Source organism: Bison bison, unplaced genomic scaffold (assembly GCF_000754665.1).
Source record: "Bison bison bison isolate TAMUID 2011002044 unplaced genomic scaffold, Bison_UMD1.0 scf7180017863702, whole genome shotgun sequence".
Taxonomy (NCBI): domain Eukaryota; kingdom Metazoa; phylum Chordata; class Mammalia; order Artiodactyla; family Bovidae; genus Bison; species Bison bison.
Genome location: NW_011494274.1, coordinates 1,074,848 through 1,083,318, shown reverse-complemented (window position 1 = coordinate 1,083,318; position 8,471 = coordinate 1,074,848).

Below are 8,471 nucleotides of genomic sequence, written 5' to 3'. Positions count from 1 at the left end.
GGTGTTCATTGGAAGGAATGATGCTAAAGCTGAAACTCCAGTACTTTGGCCACCTCATGCGAAGAGTTGACTCATTGGAAAAGACTCTGATGCTGGGAGGGATTGGGGGCAGGAGGAAAAGGGGATGACAGAGGATGAGATAGTTGGATGGCATCACTGACTCGATGGACGTGAGTTTGAGTGAACTCTGGGAGTTGTTGATGGACAGGGAGGCCTGGAATGCTGTAATTCATGGGGTCGCAAAGAGTCAGACATGACTGAGCGACTGAACTGAACTGAAGGTGTATCAAGAAGGGATTTGTGGTCACTCAGTTTTACTTTCATGTACATCCTACAATTCAATAATTCAATAGAATAAAATGTAACATTCTAGGCATGGGAGGAAATTTATGGTACAACAAGGGAGGGAAATTGGTCAAAATGAAGAATTTTGTGGACAGAGACAGGACAATTTTAAAATGTAAGTTTACTGAGCTATCAAAAATTAAGGAGAATGTATATGCGCTCTTTCAAAAGTTTTGCTCTACTAATGTATATTCCCTCAATGTGGTCAGGCAAGGACTACAAATACTGATCTTCAACAGATCTAATCTATCATCTAAAAGTACTTTAGATTTTTGTTGCAAGCAATGCATTGAAATGGCTGTTTGTTTGGAAGCAAAGAGTTAAATTGGAATCAAAATGAGGAAGCAATGATGGGTGGTATGCCTATGACTGATGCTGAAGCTGAAGCTCCAATACTTGGGGCACCTCATGTGAAGAGCCAACTCATTGGAAAAGACCCTGATGCTGGGAAAGATTGAAGGCAGGAGGAGAAGGGAACAACAGAGGATGAGATGGTTGGATGGCATCACTGACTCAGTGAACATTAGTCTGAGTAAACTCTAGAAGATGGTGAAGGACAGGGAAGCCTGGCATGCTGCGGTCCATAAGGTTACAAAGAGTTGGACACAACTTAGTGACTGAATGACAGAAATGCCCATGACAGGTGTTCAACAAATATTACTTTGTATCCAATATTAACCAGGCACTATGCAAAATACTAGGAGGAGGTTATATGGTCCCTACTCTCATGGATGTTAACTGCTACTAGGACATTAACAATGACAAACAAAAGAACTTACTAAATACTATGAAGTGACGTGTACCAAATGCCCTGGTAACATATGTGTGCTCAGTCACTCAGTCATGTCTGACTGTTTGCAGCCCCATGGAGCAAAGGCTCCTCTGTCCATGGGATTTTCCAGGCAAGAATGCTGGAATGGGTTGCCATCCCCTTCTCCAGGGGATCTTCTTGACCCAGGGATCAAACCTGGGTCTCCCGCACCGTGGGCAGATTCTTTACCATCTGAGCTACTAGGGAAACTCCCTCCTGCATTGGAAGGCAGACTCTTTACCACTAGCACCACCTGGGAAGCCCCGGTAATATATAAGCATAATAATAAATGCAATTTATTCACCACTCATTTTGCATTATGCGCTTATTCTTCACAAATCTTAACTCATTCTGCCTTTGCTAACAACCCTATGAAGCAGCTGTTATTACCATACTTTATAGGAGAATAAAATAAAGATCAGGAAAGGCCATAGAGCTTTCCTAAAACCATGAAGCTAGTGAGTAGCAGAGCTGAGATTTGAACACGAACCTCTTAATCCCAAAATCCATACTTAAGAAACAGGAATGGCAAACTAGTAGAGGCATCTCAGATATTATTTTGAAGAGGCTGAAAAACTCAGCAGGAAAGAGTGCTGTGATTTATTACTAATGCCTGTTATCAGTGTAGAGTAGAAGAATGAGAAATAACAAATATCATAATTGACATTCCATTTGAAACATGCTACCTCTCATGGGTATACCAGGTAAACAAAATGTGAGGATGAGGAGGGAGAAAAGTGAAATATATACTATGCTTAAAATAGGTGGGATTAGTAAACTGAAATCAGAGAAGGCAATGGCAACCCACTCCTATACTCTTGCCTGGAAAATCCCATGGACAGAGGCGCCTGGTAGGCTGCAGTCCATGGGGTCCGGCAGGTCGGACACAACTGAGCGACTTCACTTTCACTTTTCACTTTCATGCATTGGAGAAGGAAATGGCAACCCACTCCAGTGTTCTTACCTGGAGAATCCCAGGGATGGCGGAGCCTGGTGGGCTGCCGTCTATGGGGTTGCACAGAGTCGGACACGACTGAAGCGACTTAGCAGCAGAAGCAGTAAAGTGAAGTAGAGATACAGCTCAAAGGCGATGTTTGTTCGTTTTTTTCTTTTTCCTTTTTGAAGACCAAGAGTTTATTCTTGGTTAGTTTGTTAGTCACAGGGCTAACCACACACTTCACTGAGGTGGGTGACAGCACAGCGAAACTGCCAGATACAAATCTAATCTGTTGGTCTAACCTGAGTGCAAACTTTTCTTTCCTTATAGAACTCAAAGAAGAGAAATGAGACTATTCTTTTTGAAATGAAACAATTTCTTTACAAAAAGAAAAACATCCACAGAAATGTTTAAATTTACATTTTAGTTGAAGCTGCTAGTTCCCTAGCTTACCACAAATAGAATCAGTATACACAGGCTATGAGTGCTATTCAACATGGCTCTGCATCATGGGGGCAGGAAACTCCTCAGTGTAGTCAGAGGACTCTAAGTTACAAACTGATATATCAGATCACCAGCTTTTTAAAAAATAGGAAGGACTAAGCTCCACTAATTCACAATCAATATTTTATTGCTCTATTGCCCAGGTCAAGGGACAATATATGAGAAGCTCTAAATTCAATGAAGATGACACTTTTCTTTCACTTCTATGATTTTATGTTTCATTTTCTATGAAAATTCTGGAGAAGGCAATGGCAACCCACTCCAGTACTCTTGCCTGGGAAATCCCATGGATGGAGGAGCCTGGTAGGCTACAGTCCATGGGGTCACGAAGAGTCGGACATGACCGAGCAACTTCACTTTCACTTTTCACTTTCCTGCACTGGAGAAGAAAATGGCAACCCACTCCAGTATGCTTGCCTGGAGAATCCCAGGGACGGGAGCCTGGTGGGCCGCTGTCTATGGGGTCACACAGAGTCGGACACGACTGACGTGACTTAGCAGCAGCATGAAAATTCTAAATTTTGTTATGAAACAGTTTTAAATAAAATGAAACAGATACTCAAATCCTCTGAGGAGTCCAAAACAGAGCGAGTTGTTACAGTATATGTAGGCTCGAGTGGTTCTCAATGGAGTTGTGTTTCCATTGGCTAAATGAATTTCAGTGATCACTTATTCCTGAGAGCACCATGGATGGGATTACACATTTGGACAGAAGTCTTAATTATGATATACTGATTGTGTTGTCAGTGTACACAGCTTTTAACCACGTTACTCAAGAAATAGTATGAAGCCAGGAGTTAGCTGTCAGACAATGATAACTCTATCTGATCAGAGGTGAACAGAGGACTGTTTCTATTTTTCTAGCTCAGTCAGATATGTAAGCACCACTTCTCCAGAGGTTATGTGGGTGCTTGAACACTGTCAAAGGAACTAATAGAGAAACATATCTTGGAAATTTCTCATCTGGCTGAGACGGAGAAGGCAATGGCACCCCACTCCAGTACTCTTGCCTGGAAAATCCCATGGATGGAGGAGCCTGGTAGACTGCAGTCCATGGGGTCGCTAAGGGTGGGACATGACTGAGCAACTTCACTTTCACTTTTCACTTTCATGCATTGGAGAAGGAAACGGCAACCCACTCCAGTGTTCTGGCCTGGAGAATCCCAGAGACGGGGGAGCCTGGTGGGCTGCCGTCTGTGGGGTCGCACAGAGTTGGACACAACTGAAGTGACTCAGCAGCAGCAGCATCTGGCTGAGATTCTGTCAAACAATAAAAGAAACACCTGATTTATCTCTGTATATCTGTTTATCTAGTAAAGGGACCTGATATATTACGTTGGTGCAAAAGTAATTATGGTTGTGCATTGTTGCACTTTGCCATTTGATACTGGAATACATTCTTAAGTAAATATGGTTATGTTATATATCATTTTAATGCACATTTCTTGATTCATTTTTTTTTTTTGCTAATAAATTTTTACTTGCTGTTTATTTTATATGTATTTTAGGCTATGGAATTGATGTTAGACCAAAATCAAATTTGAAGAATATTCTTATCGGAGGGGTCATAAAGCAGTGGAGACAACTGACAACATCAACAATGCATTTGGACAAGGAATTGCTAATGAACGCGCAGTGCAGTGGTGGGTCAAGAAGTTTTGCCAAGGAGACAAGAGCCTTGAAGATGAGGCGCCTAGTGGACAGCCATCGGAAGTTGACAACTATCAATTGAGAGTAATCATCAAAGTTGATACTCTTACAACTACATGAGAAGTTGCCCAAAACAATGCCAACCATTCTATGGTCATTTGGCATTTAAAGAAAATTGGAAAGGTGAAAAAGCTTGATAAGTGGATGCCTCATGAGCTGATTGAAAAAAAAAATATCATCGTTTTGACGTGTCTTCTCCTCTTATTCTTTGCAACAATGATCCATTTCTCAATTGCATTGTGATGTGTGATGAAAAGTGGATTTCATACGACAGCAGGTGATGACTAGCTCAGTGGTTGGACCATGAGGAAGTGCCAAAGCACTTTCCAAAGCCAAACTTGCATCAAAAAAAGGGTCATGGCCAATATGTGGTAGCTTGCTGCCTGTCTGATCCACTATAGTTTTCTGAGTCCTGGTGAAACCATTACATCTGAGAAGTATGCTTAGCAAATCAATTAGATAAACCAAAAACTGCAATAACTGCAGCCAGCATTAGCCAACAGAATGGGCCCAATTTTTCCCCATGACAATGTCCGACCACACATGACACAAACAATGCTTCAAAAGTCGAACAAATCAGCTTACAAAGTTTTGCCTCACCTACGATGTTTACCTGTCCTCTCACCAACTGACTACCACTTTTTTAAGCATCTTGACAACCTTTTGTAGGGAAAATGCTTCCAGAACAAGTAGGACACAAAAAATGCTTTCCGAGAGTTTGTGAAATCCTGAAGTACAGATTTTAATGCTACAGAAATAAACTTATTTCTTGTTGGCAAAAGTGTGTTGATTGTAACAATTCCCATTTTGATTAACAAAGATGTTTGAGCCCAGTCATAGTGATTTAAAATTCAGAGTCTGAAACTGTAATTACCTTTGTACCAACCTAACAGAAAGAGTCCAATAACTATTTATGAGTAATAAACTATTCATTCCATAATTATTTAAGAATTTGTATAGTAATTGTACAATACAAAAAAAGAGCTTCCTACTTCTCCTATCATTTTGGGGACTGGTAATCTGTTAATGAACCTATCCTCCTGGTTAAATTCTCCAAAATCTAATTCTACATACTTGATAGAATGAACTATAAATATAGGTGAATAAGTAAGAATGTACATACACTGGAAAACAAAGTAATTTTGTTGATAACAACATCCTGATATGCATTATACATTTGTTGCTGTTCAGTTGTTCAGTCCCGTCCCACTCTTTGGGACCCCCATGGACTGCAGCACACCAGGCTTCCCTGTCATTCACCATCTCCCAGAGTTTGCTCAAACTCATGTTCATTGAGTCAGTGATGTCATCCAACCATCTCTGTCATCCCTTCTCTTCCTGCTTTCAATCTTTCCCAGCATCAGAGTCTTTTCTAATGAAACTGCTCTTCCCATCAGGTAGCCAAAGTATTGGAGCTTCAGTTTCAGGATCAGTCCTTCCAATGAATATATTAGGGTTGATTTCCTTTAGGATTGACTGGTTTGATCTCCTTCCACTCCAAGCGACTCTCAGTAGTCTTCTCCAACACCTCAGTGCAAAAGCATCAATTCTCCAGCACTCAGCTTTCAGTGCTTTCAGCTTCCCTGGTGGCTCAGCTGGTAAAGACTCCACCTGCAATGTGGGAGACCTGGATTTGATCCCTGGATTGGGAAGATCCGCTGGAGAATGGAAAGGCTAACCACTCCAGCATTCTGGCCTGGAGAATTACAGTCCATGGGGTCACAAAGAGTCGGACACAACTGTGTGACTTTCATTTTCAGCCTTCTTTATGGTCCAATTCTCACATCCATGCATGACTACTGGAAAAACTATAGCTTTGACTATACAGACCTTTGTTGGCAAAGTAATGTCTCAGGATTATACATAATTTCATGCAATCTTAGAAAAAAATATTTCAAAAAGAGAAGGGTTTTCAACAGAAAATATTTGCACCAAAGTTTGCAGACTTGAAGCTTTCCTCTTCCTTCTCTGATATGTTCTAATCATCTGACACATTCCTAAAGAAGTGTATGTATATATCTCTCTGGCTTCCATTCAGGCATCAGAGAGTCTCATATACTGTGTATCTCACATCTCTCTCAGACTTCTCCCCCAAATTCCTTTTCCTTATGTGCCGCTTACTTTAACTACGTGTTAAAACAATAAGATTTTGCTAACATTCATTAATGTGAGCAAAATTATTTAACAATAAGGTAATTTTCCAAGGTGCATATGTTCTTTTTCAGGATAGCTGCTTACTCACCATGTCTAATCAGTAAAGTTTTAGGCATAATGACAAGCATTCTTGGAGGCAGCCCTATGAACATGAGATAACTTCTCTTGCTATGACTTAATCTAGTCCTAGTTTTCAAATGACCCATGTGCTTATGTTTTCTATTAATTTGGTGAAAAATGCTTTTAAAAAGACATTAACTTAATATTAATTATAGATTCACTATGCACTGCATTAAAAATGCCCAAAGTATGTGGATATAGTGTTAATTTAACTTCTCTCAAGAATGGATTTTCTGGAGAGCATACACACACAGACACACACATCACACACTATGAATAATATGCATTTGTAAACTACCTTTATGAAATGTGAGCATGCCAGTTATTCCCCGCAAATGAAATTAATTACTTTATACAGTATAGCCCTACTCGAAACAAAATTACTTAGAGAAGATAAGAGCTTTAGAGGTCTAGTCATGGAATTACTGTGCATTCTTGCATTTTTAAAATACATCTGTGAGGAATCACTCTGAAAGCATTACTTCCTCATGCCAGGAGGAAGCAGTTCAGGAACCTTCCACTCCTTATAAGTACATAGGGGTCTTGTGTTTCCCACCAATTTTAACAAACTAATCTGCATAGATACTCCATCCCTCTTTCTTCTTCCTCTGTTACATTTTTCTTCACTCTTTTCTAATGCGTAACTATCTCCTGTGTGCCTACTGTGCTGAGCCTGTGTTGAGCTTAAGGGATATTGACAAGAAGGTACATGGCATGTTCCATGTCTCTGGAGCATGTATAGACCAGGACATTGACAACTGTCCATGGCAGCTTGAACCATTACTAGATTATGAAATAATTTACAGAATAACCACTGTTCAAAAGAAGTTTGAGTCACAGTATATATATGCATAGTAGGTTGCAGTGTGAAATATATTACTCTGGATCATAGGATAATAGTTTAAAAAGCACTTTAATTAAGGAAATGATCCAGTTGCAGTCTTCATAAGAGTAAATCCTACTTTACCAACAACCCCAAATAATGCATCTCTTTATAATCCAATATAGTGACTACTACCTTTCCTTTCCTTTGGAAAAGGAAACATGCCATAATATACTTTTTAGGATTTGAAATACCTCAACTGCTTCGTAAGGCCGACTTAACTTCACGTTCAAGCATGTCTGTCTCCAGGTGAGTGACCACCCCATCGTGATTATCTGTGTCGTGAAGATTTTTTTGTATAGTAGTTCTGTGCATTCTAGCCACCTCTTCTTTCAAATCCTAAAAGATGATGCTGTGAAAGTCCTGCACTCAATATGCCAGCAAATTTGGAAAACTCAGCAGTGGCCACAGGACTAGAAAAGGTCTGTTTTCAGTCCAATCCCAAAGAAAGACAATGCCAGTTCAGTTCAGTTCAGTTGCTCAGTCGTGTCCAACTCTTTGTGACCCCATGAATCGCAGCATACCAGGCCTCCCTGTCTATCACCAACTCCCGTAGTTCACCCAGACTGACGTCCATCGAGTCAGTGATGCCATCCAGCCATCTCATCCTCTGCCTTCCCTTTCCCCTCCTATCCCCAATCCCTCCCAGCATCAGAGTCTTTTCCAATGAGTCAACTCTTCGCATGAGGTGGCCAAAGTACTGCAGTTTCAGCTTTAGCATCATTCCTTCCAAAGAAATCCCAGGGCCGATCTCCTTCAGAATGGACTGGTTGGATCTCCTTGCAGTCCAAGGGACTCTCAAGAGTCTTCTCCAACACAACAGTTCAAAAGCATCAGTTCTTCGGCACTCAGCTTTCTTCTCTCACATCTCTCACAGTCCAACTCTCACATCCATACATGACCACTGGAAAAACCATAGCCTTGACTAGACGAACATTTGTTGGCAAAGTAATGTCTCTACTTTTGAATATGCTACCTAGGTTGGTCGTAACTTTCCTTCCAAGGAG